Source organism: Trachemys scripta, chromosome 6 (assembly GCF_013100865.1).
Source record: "Trachemys scripta elegans isolate TJP31775 chromosome 6, CAS_Tse_1.0, whole genome shotgun sequence".
NCBI classification, from domain to species: domain Eukaryota; kingdom Metazoa; phylum Chordata; order Testudines; family Emydidae; genus Trachemys; species Trachemys scripta.
In genome coordinates, this window is record NC_048303.1 from 57769150 (window position 1) to 57790198 (window position 21049).

General features: G+C 44.4%; 1 pseudogene; it reads left to right on the forward strand.

Moving 5' to 3' along the window:
* The first annotated feature begins 469 nt into the window (after window positions 1–469).
* LOC117879681 lies at window positions 470–597 on the forward strand (annotated as a pseudogene).
* Window positions 598–21049: the final 20452 nt, after the last annotated feature.

Sequence of the window (21049 nt, forward strand, 5' to 3'; positions counted from 1 at the left end):
ACAGCTTTTCTGTGGTTTATTTGCTAACATTCCTACATGATATTATATTACATTTTGCATTTCCCTAGCAAAGCATTTCATAAATATCACACAGCAGAACTACTTCACAACTCCCCAAGAGCAACAACTTCATGGGAGGAGGTGGAAATTGGGCAGTCATTTGTACCTGCACAATACTCAACTCAGCAGTAGGCGAAAGGTAGCAAACTGAAGATTTAGCTCATCTAATTGAAATAAGGAGATTTTCTGTGCTGATATTTAGCCAAAATAGTGGTGGTCAGATTTCCAATCTTTCAAAAGGTATATGGAAGAGCATTGATTAGTACAACTGATACATCTAAAGCTCTACAACTGCATGCTGGGTATTATTATTGATACCATACTGACTCAACAGTACAAGGGCTCTTTCATGATCAAGCAAAACTGAATCCTGCTGCATCATTTCCTTGTAGGATTATCAGTAACTGGAATCGCTTCTCGGCTCCTTGGAACTAAGATCAAAGTGTAGTGTCTGTTCTTATCAGTTTAATATCTGATATGTCCTTTATTTGAGGATTGTATATTAAATTGGAATGGGTGAAAAGCTGGTCAGCTTCCAAGTAGTGATAAGATCAAAGGACAAGGTTGTTTGACTAGTATGCTGGGGAATCACAAGATACCTTTTTGGTTTTCCTTTACAAACTGTTTAATGTTCATTAAACAAAGAAAAGGATTTCAGAGTAAAGTCAATACAGCAATCTAGCCAGCCTCTAAACCAGCATTTCTCAAACTGGGGGTCCTGGCTCAAAAGGGGGTTGCAAGACTATTGTAGGGGGGTTGCAACATTAGGGTTACCATACATCTGGGTTTTCCCAGCCATGACCTTTTCTTTTTGGTCCTCTGATCTCTGTCCAGGCAGATTTTTGACATACAAACAAATGTCTGTGATTTGGTATTGCCACCCTTATTTCTGTGCTGCCTTCAGAGTTGGGCGGCCAGAGAGTGCCCAGCTCTGAAGGCAGCAGCCTCTCAGAAATAAGGGTGGCAGGCATGATAAAATATTGCCATTTAGTGCTCCTATGAGTATGTACAGTAATTTACTACCACTTTTTGGGTGGGGAAGCATCCCAGCCTGAAATATTTGAAAAAGTTTGAGAACCCCTGCTCTAGACAGCTCATTCTCTAGTAGTCTTTAGCTTTTTCACAAAGCCAGAGACAGATGTTTAAATAGTCACAGAAGACTAGCACAAGTTGCTTTTTACTTTCCCAGGCCTTCCTAAGCCAATAACTACACAGCTGAAAGTTGGAGCCAAGTTCACCCCTGGGGTAAACCCACTGAAGTCAACAAAAACAGACCAAGGATGAATTTAACTCCTCTTATAGTAAACCTATAAGCAACCAACATAAAATTAGCTGGTTAGGGGCTGCCTTAACTAACTGTGGAAAGTACATAACTAATAATTAAGGCTGCGAGTTTGTCACAGAGATCATGGAAGTCACGGATTCCATGACTTTGTGACTTCTGCAGTGGCTGGTGCAGTTGACCCCAGGGCTGCCTGAGCAGCTCAGGCAGACCCTGGGCCAACCGCACCAATTGCTGCTGGGACCACCGCGCCCAGCCCCAGCAGCAGGAGTTTGGATGTGAAGGGGGTTCAGGGCTGGGGGTTGGGGCACGGGAGGGTGTCAGGGTTCTGGGGGATGCTTACCTTGGGGGGGGCTCCCCAGAAGCAGCAACATCCCTCAGCTCCTGGGCGGAGCTGCTCATACAGCTCCCATTGGCCATGGTTCCCGGCCAATGGGAGCTACGGAGCCTGCACTCGGGGGAGAGGCAGCATGCAGAGCTACCTGGCCACACCTCTGCCTATGAGCCTGGGCCGGCTCCAGGCACCAGCACAGGAAGCAGGTGCTTGTGGCGGCAATGGAAAGGGGCGGCATCTCTGGGTCTTTGGCGGCGGGTCCCTCAGTCCCTCTCAGAGGGAAGGACTGGCCACTGAATTGCCACTGAAGAATGAAGCGGCGCAATAGAGCTGCTGCCAAAGTGCTGCCGATCGCGGCTTTATCTTTTTTTTTTTTCCTTCACCATTTGGGGTGGCAAAAAAGCTGGAGCTGGCCCTGCTACAAGCAGAGGGAGGAGGATGTCACTGCTTTCGGGGAGGTGCAGAGCCGGGTAGGGAGCTGGCCAGCCCCACCTCCCAAGCACCAGCAGGGGTCCTGGGCCGCTGCCCAGCATCCCTGTCCACACACCTCTCCCCCACAAGATTTAGTCAAGGGTATATAGCACAAGTCATGGACAGGTCATGGGCCATGAATTTTTGTTTACTGCCAGTGACCTGACCATGACTTTTACTAAAAATACCTGTGACTAAAATGTATCCTTACTAATAATGAAAAATACAAGCCATACAAAAAACCAGACAAGAATATTTTGAAGAGACGTTACATAGGAAGGGTCATTTAAAAGAATATACTGAACAGCAAAAAGGCTTGCGTCATGACTGTAATAAGAGCCCTAGATGAGTTCCCACTTCAACAGGAAATTGAACAATGTGCTGAAAGAACTTTCAGATACAATACTCTGCTACACTGTGCTGCCAGCTGCTACAAAATGTCTAAGAGTTTCATACTCCATGTTGGAACTGGGGATTACCATGACACTAATTTAATGATAAATTCTTTATTAAATCCAAAGGACAAATAATATTTATACAATGGCTCTAAAATGCCCCCAAAGCCAAAATAATAAGCAATTTATTACATTCGAAGAGTAACAAAACATTTATAAACATTTGATCAAGATACTTACAAACAGGCTAAACCCAGGGGTGCTTAGAGGTATACTGGTCAGCTCCAACGTGGTCAGACAGGTTTTAGCAATGAACCCTTTGAGAGTTTATTTTTATACCCTTTAACAAATAAGTGATGTCATTGCCAATTATTGACTTCAACTAAAAAACCAATTTGAGACAATTCACCCTTATTTCCAGCCTTAATCCAGATGAGATTTACAATTTCCTTTCTCCCCAGTGCCTTTCCTCCCCATCTCTTCCCCTCCTCCTTGCTGACCACACATGGATTCACATAAACCCTAATTTGCACGTGGGTTCACATAAGTCCTAACTTTTGAGATAACACTGGAATGTGGGGTGGGAAGGGCCATGTTGACTCACTGTAAAACAGAGTATCTTTGTCTTATTTAAAGCCATGTGCAGTCACCCCTATTGGTCAGAGGCCTGCTTTTCAGATACTTTCCTTTATTTTATTAGTTATTCTTTGAACCAGACATCCTCCCTACATCATTTCATCTGGCCTTATAAAACTCATTTCTTTTCAGGCCTCTCTTTTACTTGCTAGTTAGGGTCTCTCTGCACAACTTACACTAACTTTAATTCTCCAATTTTAGATTTATCCTACACTCCAATTACAAAAGCTAACACAATACATGGTCCTCTAATCTACATTGATTGTTCCAATATAAAATGGTAGAGGATGACAGACTAATAAGAGATATCAAATGTGATCTCTCTATGTCAATGAGAAGTCTTTGTTGTTGTTATGAATAAATGATTTTTAAAGCGCAAAGTCAGCTAGGAGGGCAAAGATTCTGTTTCCAGAATTTTAATAATGTGGGGCCAGTACCTCAGCTGGTGTAAACCATTGATTACTGATTTAAACAAGCTGAGGATATAGGCTATGTATTCTAATATTCTCTCTTTCTCTGTGTTTTATTAGTCTATCCCTTTATACTCCAAGAATTACCATTTATATTGCTCTCAGGTCAAAAATTCTAATTGGAAGAGTTACTCATTTTTTAGATCTGACTACTTCTCCATAGTCTTTTGTGGACTTTGTTGCAGGACAACTTGAATTACTTTAAGGAATAGCTTTGGATAACACTAAATATTATAAAAATAAAATTAGAAAATGTACAAAGTCCATTCAGACAGCCAAATTTTGCAGTTCTATTAGGTTAGGTATTCTTGATGCTGAGAGAGAAATTCTTTAAAAAATAATTTAATTAAATGTCTATATAGAGGATGACCACTGGTCAATAGACACTCACCCGATACTCTGAGTGTCCTTACAATAAATTAGCTGTACCATTTCATATCAAAACATATAATAGGTAAAAAAAAAAAAAAAAACCCTGCTCTTCCCACCATAAATATCTAATGCCCTACATACTCCACAACATAAACTCAAGTTGTCTCTCTTTATTGATAGAACACCAAAGAGCAACTTTTTGTTGTTCAATGATCAGAGTTGCTCAAAGCCCAAAAAGAAGGTTTCAGGAGGCATACTGCTAATCTCTTTCTTTCCTACTGCCACAAGGGTGCAAAGAAGCATCATTTTCTCTTGTAACTGTAGCTCATATTTGAATGGGCTCCTACAAAACTCCATAAACTGATGCTCCAATGTCTGGGGACAGCGCTTTCACATGTAGAATATAAGTGAATATTTCATGTCAAGGCTGACTGAGTTCAGGCCATTTTTGTGGTTGGGATCATGCACATTCATACCTTGGTCATGGATTGCCAGGCAAAAATGCCATTAATAACCAAGTCACACTCACTCTAGATGTCTTCAGAATTCAACAGATTTTTCTTCTTCATTTTCTGTTTAGCCCTCCTGAATTCTGTTTATTCTGGATGAGCAAGTGAGTAGTTACATTCTCACAAACCTTATTAGCAGAGACTTCACAGTGCAGTCTCCTGGGTCCTGTTAAGGTACACACTCTTCTACCATACCTTGTCATCTACCTCTTTTCATAGAATCATAGAAGATTAAGGTTGGAAGACACCTCTTCAATAACAGCTCCTCCAGGGAACATGGGCCCTCTGACTCCAGTTCCACTAATCACAATACATCTTCCCTATTTTACAAACATTTTTGTATAAACTTTAAAAACCAATAATTAAAGCCAAGGTCCCCACCCCATCTCCCTTCCACCAGAGGTTGGTAGCATGTAACTGAGTTGGAATCTCATCTTTACCACAGACTCAGCTTGTTACATAGTCTTTGAAATAGTTTGGTCTCCTCAACAGGTGACCACACTGGGAGTGAGCTCTGTCTATCTCCATGTCACCTGTCTCCAAATCTAGCAAGCTTTCTCCCTGTGGCATCTTCTCCATCCCTGTGGGTTCTGAACCAGAAGAAAGAGCCTTGTGTAACAGTCTGAGCTGCTTTCAACTGATACTACCTTACAATAACTCTGCGGGTATTGTGGGTAGGTGGTGTGATGGTTACCTCCTCTTTGTATGCAAATTTCTTGAATTCTTCCAGCTGCTCACAAGTGTGGCAGACTCTCTATTGTCAGTGAATACAGTGTCTGGAATGCCATATCTTGCAAAGTGTCCCTTCAGTTTGCCAATCACTGACTTGCTTCTTGTATCAAGCAGGATATTAACCTCCCAGAAATTTGATAGTAGGCCACAGTAATCAAGTACTGCTTTACACTGAAGGTAAATAACTCCACTCCCCCCTTTTCCCATGGTCAGGTTGGCAGCTCACATGGTAACAATCTCTTTTTGCTATCAGTTATCACTGACCAGCAGGTAACACACCCTTTTTATCAGGGACTGGAGTTGTGTATTTATTCCCGGACAGTAAACACTCTTGATCCCATCTAAGACAGCTGTCAGACATGTATTTTTTGCATGGCATCCTTACATAATGAAGCTTGGACAATAGCTCTCCGTCCTCAAAATATGATTCTATCCTGCACACTCAGCTCATCTTTAATTTGAAAACATGATTCTGCTCTTACTAGTACTTGGCTTTTGTCTTCAGGCCACCCTGCTAATATCACTCTTTTCCTATACAATATCACTCATTGCCTATAGTTGGATGTCCTTTTCCATATCCTCTTTGATTTCTATCAGCTTTGCTGTTGAAACTGAATCCATTCGCATGCTGCACTATGTCCTGATCCTCTTCCCCCAATCTCACTGATACTGGGTATATGCATCCTGCTCAGAGTATCAGCTAACACCAGTAATCTTCCTGGACAATATCTGACCTCTGTCTAGTAGAGCTGGAGGCTAATCCTACAATCTCTTTGGAGCACTAAGAAGGGGCTTGCCAAGATTGTCTCTGCGTCTTGTGATCTGATTGGCCACCCAATAATAGTGCATGCATGTACTGATGGAATTTCTCTACTCCAAATACTACAGCCAGAAGTGCTTCTTCTATTTGGGCACACCCAGTTCAATCTGTGACAGGTCTCTACTGATAAGCGAATGGCTCTCCTGCAAAAGAGCTACACCCAATCCTTTCTCTGATGTATCACACTGGAATGACAGTGGCTCTCCTGGCTAGTAGGACTTCAGGACAGGGGCATCCATTATCACTTGTTTTCGCACGTCAAATGCTTGCTTTTGGGGACCTACCCAGTCCCATGCAAAATGCTTCCTGGTGAGCTGACATATGGATTCTGCTACTGCAGTCGAGTGCAGACAGAATTTGGACTGAAAATTTATCATCCCAAGGAAGCACTGTACCACTATGACATCCGTTGGCGCTGGCATGCCTCTGTCTGCCTTTCAGTCCCTCTGCTGTGAGCAGATATCCAATATATGTCACCTCATGCTGTTTGAGGCACATTTTGGGAGGGTTCTTGTCCCCACATCACTGTGGAAAGGTTGTAGTTTTCTGCCATGGTCTTGTTCTGCTTCAGTATCATTGCTCCATTTGCCTACAATGAGGATATTATTTGCAATTATTTTCACCCCAGGCAGTCCTTGCAGCCCTGGGGTGAGTCTTATCTGGAACTGGGCTTATGCCCATTGGCATGCGTAGCCATCTGTAGTGATCAAATGGTGTTCCAAAAGTTTTCAGCATGCTGGACTCTCTAGCTAGGCTTGTGTGCCAAAACCAGTCCCTCACATCACAGACCATAATGATTCTGACTTTGGAGAGTTCTGGCAAGAGGTCATCAATTGTGGGCAGTGGACAGTGGCATATTTTCAATGCCTTGTTCAGTGGCTTTGAGTCCATGCAGATGTGTAATTTGCCTGATTGATTCTTTACCACCACAATGCTGCTTACCCAGACTGTGCTAGTCTCTATAGGTGCTACAATACCCCTGTACTGCAGAGTTTTGAGCTCCCTGCATATTGGATTATGTAATGCCACTGGAATTCTCTGTCTTGGTTACACACAGGTTCCACTGTGTAGTCTACTTCCAGTTGCAGCTTTCCTTCAAGGCACCCATTTCCCTTGAAAATATCGCCACATATGGTTTTAAAGTTGTCTCCAATGCCCATAGGACTCTCCCTTTTGCTTCTTGCACTGCAGCTGTGAAGTTGTGATGCTGCATCCTGAACCCATGGTTTGTATGGCTGTATTCCCCAACAGGGTCTGTGGTGCTTTCCATCCAGCACCACAAACTTCAGTTGGTACCATCTGTTATTTTTCAGGTTAGTTACTTTGAGGTCACATTTTCCTACAGGCTGCATTATGCTCTCATTGCACATTATTAGACTGTGGCTGTTCCTTGTAATGGGTGTGTTCAAGTCCAATTCACCCCATGCAGTCACACTGCAGGAGGCCCCGCTATCTAGCTGAAGTTACACAGAGCATTTTCTATTAACACTGTTGCAGGCAAGGAGGCTGGTATTATCCCATGTTGCTTTCCTGTCCCAACAGCCTGAACCAGATATGCTCTTGGACTCAAAGAGAGTCATGTCGTCATCACTGCTCTCTGATGTGCCATCTCCCTCTTGTACAAGTCTGCCTGAATTTTCTGAGAGATCTTGTACGCAATGTTAAAATGGTTCAAATTGCCACATTCCTTGCAATGCTGTTCTAGTGTGAGGCACTTCTTTACCGACTCAGGCTCTCTCCCATAGTAAATGCATCTCACTATGGGTATGGAACCCTGGCTACTTGCTCTCCTTTGCCTTTATCTGAGTATCTCACTCCAGATACTTCTGGGGATGTTGTGCCTCCTAGGGCTTTTATCCTTTCTCTTGAGGCTTCCACTACGTGCCCCATGAGTAAGCATCTGTCTAATGTTAGTTCATCTTCACAGAGCAGCTGCTCATAAATCCTGCAGACTATCCTGTCCCAAATTAAGGAGTTTGTTAAGTCCCCAAAAGTGAATGTAGCAGTCAGTGTGCAAAAGGCAGTAACATAAGGATCTATCCACCTCCCTTTGGGTTAGTCTCTAGTGAAAACCCTGTTTTGTTCTGCAGTTTCCTTCTGCTTTGAGGAGCAGTAGGTCCCCAGGGCTCCTAGGACTGCTGTGAGGCTTGCGGCAGTGGTGCGCATCAGAGCATTACAGATCTCTCTGCCTTGCTCCCCAATCCCCATAAGATCACATAACTTTACTTTCCTGCTGTTGTCCTCCTGCATGGCCAGGCCAGTGTATAGCTGGAATTCCTCCTTCCACTGGGTGCATTGCTGGGTGAAGCTTGTGGCTGCAAACGCCAGGGCTCCGGGGAGCTTCAGACTGAGTCCCATGGCTCTCACACTGCATGGCTGATGCACTGCAGAAAACTCTCAGCTCAGATGCTGCCACCATGTTTCATTAGCAAAGAGTGAGGCTGAGCACAGATTCAGTTGAACAAATGGAACTTTATTAAATATTGTAAACTGCTCTATCCATGTGGATTAATTGCTTCCAGCCTAACTCCATGCACTCCCTGTTTTCCTGGTGTCCCCTCAATAACAGTCTGCCCTCTAGGAAACAAAGGCCTTCTGATTCCAGTTCAACTGACAAAGATACATGGAGTATTGTTAAAAATATCTCCATGGCAACTCCAGAAAGAACCTAAATTAATCTATTTCTTTCGCAATTCAGCCTAACAAAAAACCAAGAAGCCCATATTGTGGAGGATAGATGTGCTTGAGTAATGGGTATTTTCACTATATGCAAATTTAAAATGGATACCAGGTATTGACACATTATAGTTATAAATAATGTAAATATCATATGCTTTTCTAAAGTATACCGGCAGAGCCGATTAATTAAGGATCACATTCAAATCCAACATTCTGTTCATTCACTTTATGCTCTTTGTAGTCTAAATTCACCTTGGTGTAAGGGTGTTAAATAAATCAAGATCCCTTCACTTTGAACCTTTCAAATTATAAAACAGCATTGTGCAAACTTAAAACCGCTTGATGAACCCCTCCATAGGAAATGTAATGAACAATTGACCCCTTAATGCACATCCAATAAGTGACATAAAATCACCTCTGTTGCACCAATAATTTGCAAAAAAAATTCTCAATAAAATGAGATGTTTCCCCATCACAAAATGTAACAAAACCACTACTGTGTATCTACTTAGTCTGGAAGGTCATCCTAGTGAAATAAATTCTTTGAATTGCCCCCATGCTATGAGTCTTTGGTTCCAAAACAAGTTGTGTCCGATTATAAATTCTGTCATAGCCAGCCATGCTCATTACTTGATCACTTCTATTCTTGGAGGTATAATCTGATGGTAAACTGAAGTACCACAGTTAATGTGTTTGCTAACAACAATAATATCTCACCTGAGCTTCTGTCATCAATGTTTAATGACTTTTGGCCTGCATTCTTTTTTGACCCTTTCATTTGATCATCCAACCTTCACAATGAGAGTTAAGAATTGTCCTCCTAAGAGAACACAGTATCTTGCAATTTATTTGTCTTCAGGCATAGCATGGAGACTGGTCATTAATGTTGATTTAGCTTGGGGTGTGATCTGATATTTAGGAGTCCTTTCCTTCAAGTCTTTTGAATGTTCTCTTCTCTTTCTGCAGTATATTGAATCAATAAAAAGAAAATTGCAAACGTGTTCCATACAGTCTTAGGGCAAAAATTCTCAGGAGACTTGACTCCTTGTCTGTTATGTGCCAGTAATAAAAGTAACAGGTGTCTGAGCATCAGGCCAAACTAGTATCAAGTAATGGGGCTATTTTTTGTTAAGGGAGAGGTAAGTACACCTGCATGGACTTCTCTCCTCCCTTATGTTGGAGATGAATCACAGGTAAATATGTCCGTGATATAGCTGTAGCCCTTGCCCAGCTATTTATTATAAAGGTTTATTTAGCCTGGCATAGACTAGGCTTTGTGTTTTTTTAACTGACTACAGTGGACATCCAGCTCCCGGGGCACAACCTTAGTCATCAACTTGCCTTATGTGGGTTCTTTGCCTTGGATGGAAGTAATCCTTCCCTGCTGCAGCTGCAAGAGGGCAGCAGAGCCACTCTAGCTGTGACTGCAGCACTACATTTGTGATCGGTTGTGTGGCTACTGTTTCCCTACTGAGTGTGGGAAAATGGCTGGTGGAGCCCCTTAGTTCCAGTTAGACTGGTGGGTAAACTTTTTGGCTGAAGGGTCACATCTGGGTATAGAAATTGTATGGCAGGCCATGAATGCTCACGAAATTGGGGGTTGGGGTGTGGGAGGGGGTGAGGGCTCTGACTGGGGGTGCAGGCTCTGGGGTGGGGTCAGAAATGAGGAGTTCAGTGTGTGGGAGGGAGCTCCGGGCTGGGGCAGGGGGTTGGAGTGCAGGGGTGTGAGGGCTCTGGCTGGGTGTATGGGCTCTGGGCTGGGGCTGGGGATGAGGGGTTTGGGGTGCAGGAAGATGCTCCGGGCTGGGACCGAGGGGTTCAGAGGGCGGGAGGGGGAATCAAGGCTGGGGCAGGGGTTGGGGCATGGGAGGAGGTCAGGGATGCATGCTCTAAGTGCTGCTTACCTCAAGCAGCTCCTGGAAGCAGCGGCATGTTCCCCCTCCGGCTCCTACGTAGAGGCGTGGCCAGGGGGCTCTGTGCGCTGCCCCGTCTGCAGGCACCACCCCCGCAGCTCCCAGAAGCAGCAGCATGTCCCCACTCGGCTCCTATGCAGAGGTGTGGTGCCAGCCAGGTGGCTCTGCATGCTGCCCTGTCCTCAGGTCGTGAGGGTCGCGCTTGGGGCGGGGGCAGCGTGCAGAGCCAGAGGGGGGACATGATGCTGCTTCTAGGAGCTAAATGGAGCCATCGCACGTGTGGAGTGGGGCAAGCCCCTGACCCCACTCCCCAGCAGGAGCTCGATGGCCAGATTAAAACGTCTGATGGACCAGACGCAGCCCGCGAGCCATAGTTTGCCCACCCCTGAGTTAGACCATTCCCACCCTGCTTCCTCCTCAGCGCCAATGTATAGGCATCCCACCGATGCAGACATCTTGTTCCCCCCGACCGCATCACCAATTCCCCACAACAGAACCACCCCATTTTTGCCCCAGGCATAGCCCGCCATGCTCAGAAAAGGCATTCAGGCTTTTTTGCAGGAGTGCTGACCATTGTAAAAGAACAGTCACCAACTGCTTTCATGACAAACGGTAAAAATATTTATATAATCAGCTAGCAAGGCTTGACAAATCGGATCCATTGAGGAGGAATTCAGAATGCCAGAATAGGGGAGTCCAAATTTAATCGGAACTCCTGCTATGTAGGCTGTTGGATTCCTTAACTGCTGCAGCACATCCCTGCTAGAATAATTTTAAAACAGTTAGGTTGTATTTAAATGAACTTACTGTTATTGTGAAAGAGATTTAGCATTCAGAAGTGTCAGATTCTGACATCACTAAAACCAGAGTGAATCAGGAGTAACTCCACTAATCAGTGGAGTCACAGCAGTGTGTGAGAGACCAGCATCAGGCCCAAAGTGAACAGAGTACAGGGATCTGCAGCCTTCAGCTACACACTGAAAGGTGCATAACAAGAATGAGAAATGAGATGGGATGTTTGCTCCATGTTTGTTTAGCAGTAGCATAGTAATTAAGAGCCTCTCAGTGTTCCCATTACAAAACCCTTGTGTGTGTGCATTTAAGACCCACGGAACATGGCATAGCAGCTCATCAGCTGGTAACATTTCTTTCCTCCTCCTGCCTCCCAAACAAGTTCCCACAGGTGTATAGGTTAAGTACAGGGGGTCCAGGTTACTCATTTTTAAGTGAAACCGGGCAGATTTTTGTATCCAGTAGAACCGCCAAATAGGGTGCCGGAACAATTTTTAAAGTAGGGGTGCTGCTGATGGAAACCATGTATTTGGTGTTTGTTATTACTACTTCAAGCCAGGGGGCATGGCAGCATTCCTAGTTCCAGCACCCCTGCCGCCAGACAACTGAACAGTCTCTTCTGTCCAGGATCTTCTCTATAACACATCCCAGATGCTGTGACAGCTCTTTCAAAATCACTGTGTTCTGTCTGCTCAAAAATTAACTGCTTTAATGTACATTTTAGTACTTTAGAAAGGTGCTTTTTGGCAAGGTGGCGGATCCCTCAGCCCAGCAGTAAATTAAAAAACAAGCTTCTGGCCTTTCAAGGTACAAGCCAGGCCAACACAAAAATCCATTTCCAAGATGTAAGCAAGGTTACATCACAGAGTATGTCTATGTTGCAGCTGGGAACATGCCTCCCCACCCGGCTAGACAGACACACCCTAACTCTGCTCGAACTAGTGGGCTAAATATAGTAGCATGGATGTTGCAACATGGGCAGTGGCAGGAGCTAGCCACCGAACTCTGACCCAGGGGTTGAGGGGGGGGAGGGGTGGCTCACGCAGGCTGGTACTCAGGCAGCTAGCCAGAGCTCCTGCCTGTGTCTCAACATCCACGTGTTTTTAGCACACTAGCTTGAGAAGAGTTAGCATGTTTGTCTACCCGGGCTGGGAGGCACACTCCTAGCTAAAGAATAGACATACCCGTAGTCTCTGCTGACACTGTCTGGTCCCCAGCCCTTCCAGCTGCTGGAGAACCAGATCTCAGTGGTTCCCAAAATGGCTGCTCCTGGGATGCCTCTCTTGGTAAGCCTGGAGATCTAATGATCACTGCTCTTATCCTCTCAGAGTACTGTTTCCTGGGGTGAGGTGAAGCAGAGCAATGGGATCTCCAGCAGGGGGCCACAGAGGCCTGGTACACTCCATCACGTACCTCCCCTTGCAGAAAGGAACCAAAGTTATTGATAGTGTCCCCTCCTAGTCATGAAACAAAAACACCATCCAGGGCTCAATATGTAGCCTGGGCTTCCCTGAAGAGGAAAGGTGCCAGGAGAGCAGCCCAGGTTTCTTTAGCCCATGCCATAGTCATGGCTATCTATTCAAAAATAACCAAGTAGCCCTCAGGATCATCATCTGGCCCTAGCTTGGCAAGGGACATACCAGAGCATCAGTGTACTCAGGGAAGCCTGGAACTGTTGCAGCCATTTTCTGTAGTGTTAGGCATGCTTTGATCATTCCTACTGGCTCAGGCCTCAAAGGCAAAACAGACACTGCCCTGCCTATCTTCACCTAGTCTGAGGATCCCACTGGGGCTTAGGCAGGAGATAGGAGCCTGGACACTTGCCTGAGGTGGTAGTTTTTATCCCCAGAGATGGGGGCGCCACCCTGGCAAGGTGGCTTTGCACGCTGCCTTGTCCGCAGGCGCTGCCCCTGCAGCTCCCATTGGCTGCAGTTCTCAGCCAATGAGGACTGCGGGGGCGGTGCTTGGGGTGGGGCAGTGTGTGGAGCCCCCTGGCTGCCCCTACAGGTAAGAGCCAGAGGGGGGGATATGCCACTGCTTCTGGGAGCTGTGCAGAGCCATGGCACGCATGAAGCAGGGCAAGTCCCCAACCCCGCTCCCTGGCAGGAGCTCATGGGCCAGATTAAAACATTTGATGGGCCAGACGCAAGCCGTGGACCGTAGTTGGCCCACCCCTGGACTAGCCTATACTTCCCATCCCATAAGAGGGCTGGATTGACAGCACTGGTGATTTTTTTTATCAAGATTGTCAATCAGGGAAACTTCTGGAACTTGCAGACACTGTTCTGAGGTTTACTCTGACCCCAGTTCTTTCATATATTGCATTTGTATTAATAGAAACTACACAGACACCCTGAGATGTGTAGACCTCTATGCTTCTATATAAATATTAAATAGGAATACCTTTCTAACCTCCTTGAGGAACCCAAGTAAAATAGAGGTAAAGGAGCACTGCTACTGCTCTCATAAAAATTTAAAGGACAATAAGATTTTTATTTTGTTAAGAGCTTATTGTTTTCTCAGTTTATCCACATTGCCTTATGTGGAACACTCATTTCCTTGTCAATTACTGGAGAGAGCTGATCAATAAAATATGATGGGCTGCATGAATTTGAAACAGTTAAACATAATTTACAGAATATGCATAATTTGAACATCTTGGGAAGTAGACTGCTGTAACACTGCACACCAATCTGCAGACTGTGGGGCGGGGGGAGGAGGGGAAGCCAAACTACTTCATTTGGTTAAGGTAGGGAAATGCTATTGTACTAATTTTTTTTTAAAGCAATCAGCAGTTGTGGACATGGGTTAAGGCTTTATGACTGTTACTGTATTATCTTTTTGCTTTCTGACGTAAGTTAGCTTTCTGAGAAACCTAAGGTTATTTCTCAATATGTTCTTAATGGTCTGAGTCAGAACTGCTGATGATCAATTTTTTACAAAGGATTTGGAGTAAAAACAAATGAGAAATTGTGGGAGCTTCCGCTGTAAGGGCTATAGAAACAGGGACAAATGTTTCATGAGTGTGAGCTCATTCTCCAGTATGTTGCAGGTGCTGTTCAGTAAATATGACTAACCACGAAAGCAGAGTTTACTTTTCCAGTTGGGTCAGAGTGATGATCATTCTAATCATTGACATTTGGCTCGGTAAACAAGGAAATTTATTATACCACAGATTGACAATACCATGTCCCTTAACCTGATGGAAAGCTTCTTGTGTCTAATGTATTACATGCACTTCACTAGTACAAGGGTTAAAGTGACAAATGCACTTTTATATCCTGTATGGAGACTTTAATATGATGAATCTTGTGAAATAAGTTTCTTACCCCTGTTCAGTTCCTATTAAAGAGGTGTCCACATCACATAAGCCACCATCACAATTGGTAACACAGTGGTGGTAATTTTAACAGATAGAGCAAAGAGTGGACGGACTGAAAGCTGAACAATCCTCATCAGCAGAGATTGTTCCTCCAAGTTAAGGGTGAGGCATAATGGCAGAATGGGGAGCTGTAGCTTCACTTGTGCTTGTCTGTGGGGTATCTATTCTGTGATTAAGCATGGTGAGGTGTTGCCAATTTCCAGCTCTGAGAGGCTGGAATCTTTTACCAAGCACTAAAGTAACTGAATTAAGGGGGGAAAGCCTACCACATACAAACGTAATGTTCTCTTCTTCACCAGTGGACACCTGTCCACCACATAAAAGTCACCCCACAGTTAGAACAACAGATAGTCTCTGCTCAAGAGGTCAGGAAAGAAATAGCAGAGGAGCTGCAAGTAAGATGGAGAGAAACTGACAGAACTCCCTGGGATAGTTTGCAGAAAACTTGTCTGATTTATGCTTGGTGCTAGTCAGTGCTGTTAGTCCCTTGGCTTAGGGCAAATTCATTAACAAACAAACAAACAAAAAACAAACAAAAAACAGGTACCTAGGTTCTTCTTGGAATGGCTCCATGCAGTAACCATAGGCTAGAGAGAAAGGAATAAATAACCTAACATTTTTCACATCTTGGCTTAACATTGGGCAACTAGAAAGCCTACTCCCTCAACTTATATCCCATTGTGGTCAGCTGAGATGCTCTTGCTTTTGATTCATCAGTGTTTATGAAGTGAGCATCCTCTTTGGAATATGCCATCTGGCAGCCACACCTTTCCCCTATATCAGAGGCACAACACCTCTGTTGGCTTTAAACCACATGGGAAGACCCTCATGCTAAAATTATGAAAAAGAGCCTGCATTGCAGCTGGGAATCTGGCACTGTGGTTCTTGCACAGCTTGTTAACACTTTCATTTGGGAAACGATTTTCACTAGCCCTGCAAATATCCACTGTTTTATGCAGCATCATGCCCATTTATTGTGGTAACTAGGTCGGAGTAAAGCTATCAGTTAAACTACATCTAATTCCAGCTCTAATTTGTACCCTGTTAGCTGCTCAGATTCATATAACATAGTATCACAAGGCATGTGCTGTAACAACTATTAATTCTCACCTATCAGCTAGTTTCTGGTAAAAAAAAAAATGTGCCTCTCTCGAGTGAGATGTTTGGACAGGCTTTTGAAATACTTGCATGAATTTAGCTAGCATTTTGGCACCCACCTCAAGCTCCCAATGGAATTTACTGTAGGAGGATGTGTCTGCTACATTGTAAAGCCAAGCCTAGCAGACCCACAACTTCAGACCCATTCTTGCCAAGCTTGCACTTGAGCATCCACAATGCATTACTATGCAAGCCTCATACCCATGTCCATGTCAGCATGTCCATGCTGCACTATCCAGACTCAAGTCAATACCTTGCTGGTTCTGGGAGTGTATCCCCAGACACTTAGCACCCTTGCTAGCTATAGCTGCTCTAGGCTTTAATTCAAAAATATATCATTGTGGGACAACTTATCCATCCAGCCCACAGAATTTGACTGAAAGTGATCTGCCAACACATTCAGCCAAGCCATTTCAGAGTCTGCATGCTCCCTGGAACTGAAGTCAGCAACATGGATCCATCACCGGTGGAAGAACATCTCCTGCTCATGTTTTTGCTCCCATTTCAGCAATCAGGCACAGCATCTGTGAGATGCTGATGGACATGTTGGCAGCAGTGTTCATCCTCTTGACGATCCTCTTGAAGGGGGATATAGAGACATCAGCCGTGACCCAGCTGATGCTGCTTGTGTCTCTTGCCCTAACTGCAGATTCCCCATATGTAGACCAGCATTTCTGGAGCAGGACCACAAGCAGATACTGGTGGGGTCACAGTCATGCAGACCTGGGATGACCAGCAGTGGGTCCCGAACTTTTGCATGAAGAAGCAGATATTCCTGGAGCTGTGTGATCAGCCTGCCCTGACCCTCCAGTCTCAGGCCACATGCATGATAGAGGCTGTGCCAGTCCAGAAGTGGTTTATTATAGCCATCTGGAGGAAGTTGGCTACCCCAGATTGCTACTGGTCTGTGGCTAACTAGTTGTGTGTTAGCAAGTCAACTGTGGGGCTTGTGGTGAAGGTTTGTGAGGTGATCAGGACTGTGCTTATGCCCACCATCTTTGGATAAATCAGTGTTCCTGAAATGATTGCCAGCTTTGAGAGAATGGGCTTTCCAAAGTGCACTGGGCAATCAATGGGACTCATGTGCACATGAGTTTGCCCTCTGCAAGGAGCACATGACTACATAGCTGCAAAGGGTACTACTCCATTGTTATGTAGCACCTAACTGGCCATGGAGGCAGGTTCATGGACGGCAACATGGGACATAGTGGCAGGGTGCAGGATACCACTTTTTTTGGTTTTCCTACTGAATGACATTTTTATAAATGGAGTCGCTGTCCCCCTTTATTCAAAGGGACCCTACATATCTCATTTTGCCGTTGTTTATGAAACCATACCCTGGCCACAGAGGCCCTGGCAAAAGGTTTGACTAGATGCTCAGTAGCTGAGAATGGTGGAAGAATGAGCAGTTGGCAGATTGAGATTTCAATAGCGCTGCCATCAAAACTGTTTTCATGACAATGTTTTTAATGCTGTCTGCATTATTACACCACAAATGTCTGCAAGGATAGAGGTAAGCCATTGCACCAGGACTGGACTCAAGATACTGCTTGATTGCTACATGCAACCAGAAAATGCACTTTTCTTTGCTGTTGCATGTGTGGATCTTCTCCTAGTAGTCAGAGATGCTTTGTGCACCCACAAAATGGATTTCCACAGTACAATGGATGAGGGGGACATGAACTAGTATTTGTAATTGGGCCACACTCATCCCTCTATTTCTGGGTCAGCTTTGGAAGTTTTGTGTTTATGAAATTTTATTATGCATTTTACACACACTTGATGTACTTCAAGAGACACAGCTTATGAATTACTGTGATGTTCCATTTGAATAAAGTTAATGAAACCAGCTTGTGCAAATTTAACACTTTGCATATTTAAAACAAGCAAGTGACAAGTAACCATGTAAATACCTGATGGCAGATCAGCTGCCATCCACACATAAAACAGTGTATATTAAAAAAGATTAGACAACAGTGCAAAGTAGTCAATGCATGTATACTGTCACCATAGCAGTGACACAGCTCCTGGGTGTCCCCTGTCCTCCTTGGCCTCATTTCATCTCTGGCTGTTCCTTCTTGTGCATTGGCACCTGGTTTCTTTTCTCTGGCCAGCAGAGATGGAAGAGCACATTGTCTGACCACAAGAAAAAAAAAAAAAAAGACCATCATTTTCCCATGGGCTGCATCACTTGGTTTCATTTTATTCATACAAAAATCACTGTCCATCTCAAGAGGTCCTGTTTAGATGTACATATCAAAAAGTCAAAATCATTTATAAATCCCCACAAGTTGTCCTGGGGTTGGGTATGCGGGTTTGGGGCTTCCTATGAGGAAGCCCATTACTAGCTGTGGTTGTACAATCCCTTCAGGGAGGGCAAGCTCTCGAGGACATTGATATTGAAGTATGAACTTTTTTTTCCCTTTCTTGTGTTTTTTTTTATCTTGAGTAAGTGTGGCTTTATTTTATCATCACTAAAGTCAATGGCAAAACTCCTATTGACTTCAATGGGATCAGGATTGAGACTCTCTTAAATTTAAGAGTATTTAATATTTTTTTTTAAAAATGAATCAGGACTTCTTTTGTAACACTTCAAAGCTGTATAGGACTGTTAGGTGCTGCTGAGATAATCTTTTACATGGCACTCTTCGCCTGGAGTGCCTCGATCGCACAATTGACACGTTCTATAAGTCTTGAAAGAAGCCCTGAGACCAGACTCTGAGGTCACTCCTACTCCCAATGGCCTTTCAATATGGTAGCTCATTGCACCACCTTATGGCCACTAGTATTTGATTTACAATGCATTTTTCAGACATTTAATGAGTAACTAAGGTCTTTGTTAGCTTTTGGAGTTCAGATTGGCAAATGACTCATGAAAAGCATGGAAATTAGTCATATCCACAATTCAGGCACCTCTAAGAGATTTCAGTCAAATCTTTCCAAACAAAAAGAATATAGCATAAATTCATCCTACATAAAGACACTTTCTAAAAATTATTTTTCATTAAGTTTTCATAACTATGATGTATTGCAATACAAATCAATTCTTACTAGTAGCTGAAAGCCCATGCTGTCACAAGGGTGCAATTCAGATTCATGTGGGGGCGGGGGAGCCAAAAATGGCTGAGAATTTAAAAATTGGATGATGACAGACCACAAATCCCAAGCAATGATTGAACCTGCTGATATTCTAAACAGAAAAAACTCTCAGCCATGCTCATAGTTGTTTCCATTACTTCATGCTAATTCAGACTCTGTGCTTCAGAGTGACACAAAAATGACAATCCTGGAATCTTATCTAGATTCATACATATGCCCAAATATTAAATTAAATGCAACTCCCGCCCCCAGAAAGCAATTATTGCAGCAGATCAGCCAAATGTCAGAACAATCTGAAAGTTCAGGAATGAAATCCTGGCCCACTCAAGGCAATGGGAATTTTGTCATTGAAGACAGTGTGGCCTAGATTTCACCAAGGTTTCTAACACAGCATCAATTCACTGGTGCAGAATGTCCCATTTATTTTATGATATACCTTTTCAACACAAAGACAGGCAAATAAAAGCCTGCTTTGGAAGTTTCAGCCCAAAATAAGTTGGTCTGTCAAACTTACAAGCAACTGGAAAGGGGAAGCAATGGGAATTTCATCTTCTACAACACTTATTCAACAGGACCACAGTGCACAGTAGGCACTTCAGCTGTGTCTAAGAGTTCCTCCATTGGTAAAGTGGGGATACTACTCATACTTGCTTCACTGTGGGATTGTGATTAGTAAATTGCTATCTGTACAATGCTTGGAAAACAGAGCAGTGCAGAAGTATTTATCATGAGGTGCTTGCAGAAAGTAACACTACACATCTAGAGAGACAACATTTCTTTCTGATCCTAGCGCTGTTGCTTTCTGGAGAGCCCAGGTAGAGTATGAAAGAGTCAAAGGGAACATGGGCATGGGAGGGAGAAGAATTATTTGGCACAGCCATTTTCTGCCAAGAGAGAAGCAAATCTCAAAAGAGACAAAGGTACACAGAGCAGCAGTGGAGACTGTAGGCAGTGCTGGGAGGTAAGGCGGGGGAGAGAGAGAAGGGGTTGGCTTTGTAACCTGAAATTTAGTGGTAAAAATCCCAGCCCCACTGACTTCAATAGCAAAAAACTCTCAATGACATTGACAGGGGCAGTATTGGTCTCTCTAGGCTTGCAGAATTGGTCTTCCTGGAGATAAAGATTCCAAATCAGGCAAGGCTGGCTCAATCCTTCAGCATCAAGGTAGATACATTGAATTTCATGCTGTTGATGTTGTGGATTTTTCAAATGAGAGCTTCCCATCTGCTCTGGCTGACTGGTAAAGAGCCTAGGATGCGTTTTGTAAAAGTTTGAGCCTGGCTATGCCTAGAGAAGACCATCAGCACAACCATCTGCTCCACCTCTAGCTACAGCGCCTTTATGAACTCGTTGCTTCTTTAACGGAACTTAGAAGTTACAGCCAGTTATGTTATAGGGACATTGCCTAGATCTTGCTAATGTACTACCAGCGACATGCTGATCAAAGAAACAGGCTGTTATGGTTCAACTTTCCTTGCAGGGGGGCAATCACTGAGCCTAGGGATTTAGGGCAGTTGGGCCATGACCACGTCACAGAAACAGGAGCTAACAGACAGAGAGCTGGTGACCAGGAAGTGTGCCAGAGAGGCCAAGGAAAGAGACTCTGCTGCAGCCTACTCAGACCAAGGGAAGCTTAAGGGCACACAGCTCCATTCTATGAGGCCAGGGGTCGGCAACATTTGGCACGCAGCTCACCAGGATAAGCACCCTGGCAGGCCAGGCCAGTTTATTTACCTGCTGACGTGGCAGGTTTGGCCGATCGCGGCCCCCACTGGCCGCAGTTTGCCGTCCCGAGCCTATGAGGGCGGCGGGAAGCGGTGCGGGCCGAGTGATGTGCTGGCTGCGGCTTCCCGCCGCCCCCATTGGCCCGGGACGGTGAACCGTGGCCAGTTGGGGCCGCGATTGGCCGAACCTGCCACGTCAGCAGGTAAATAAACTGACCTGG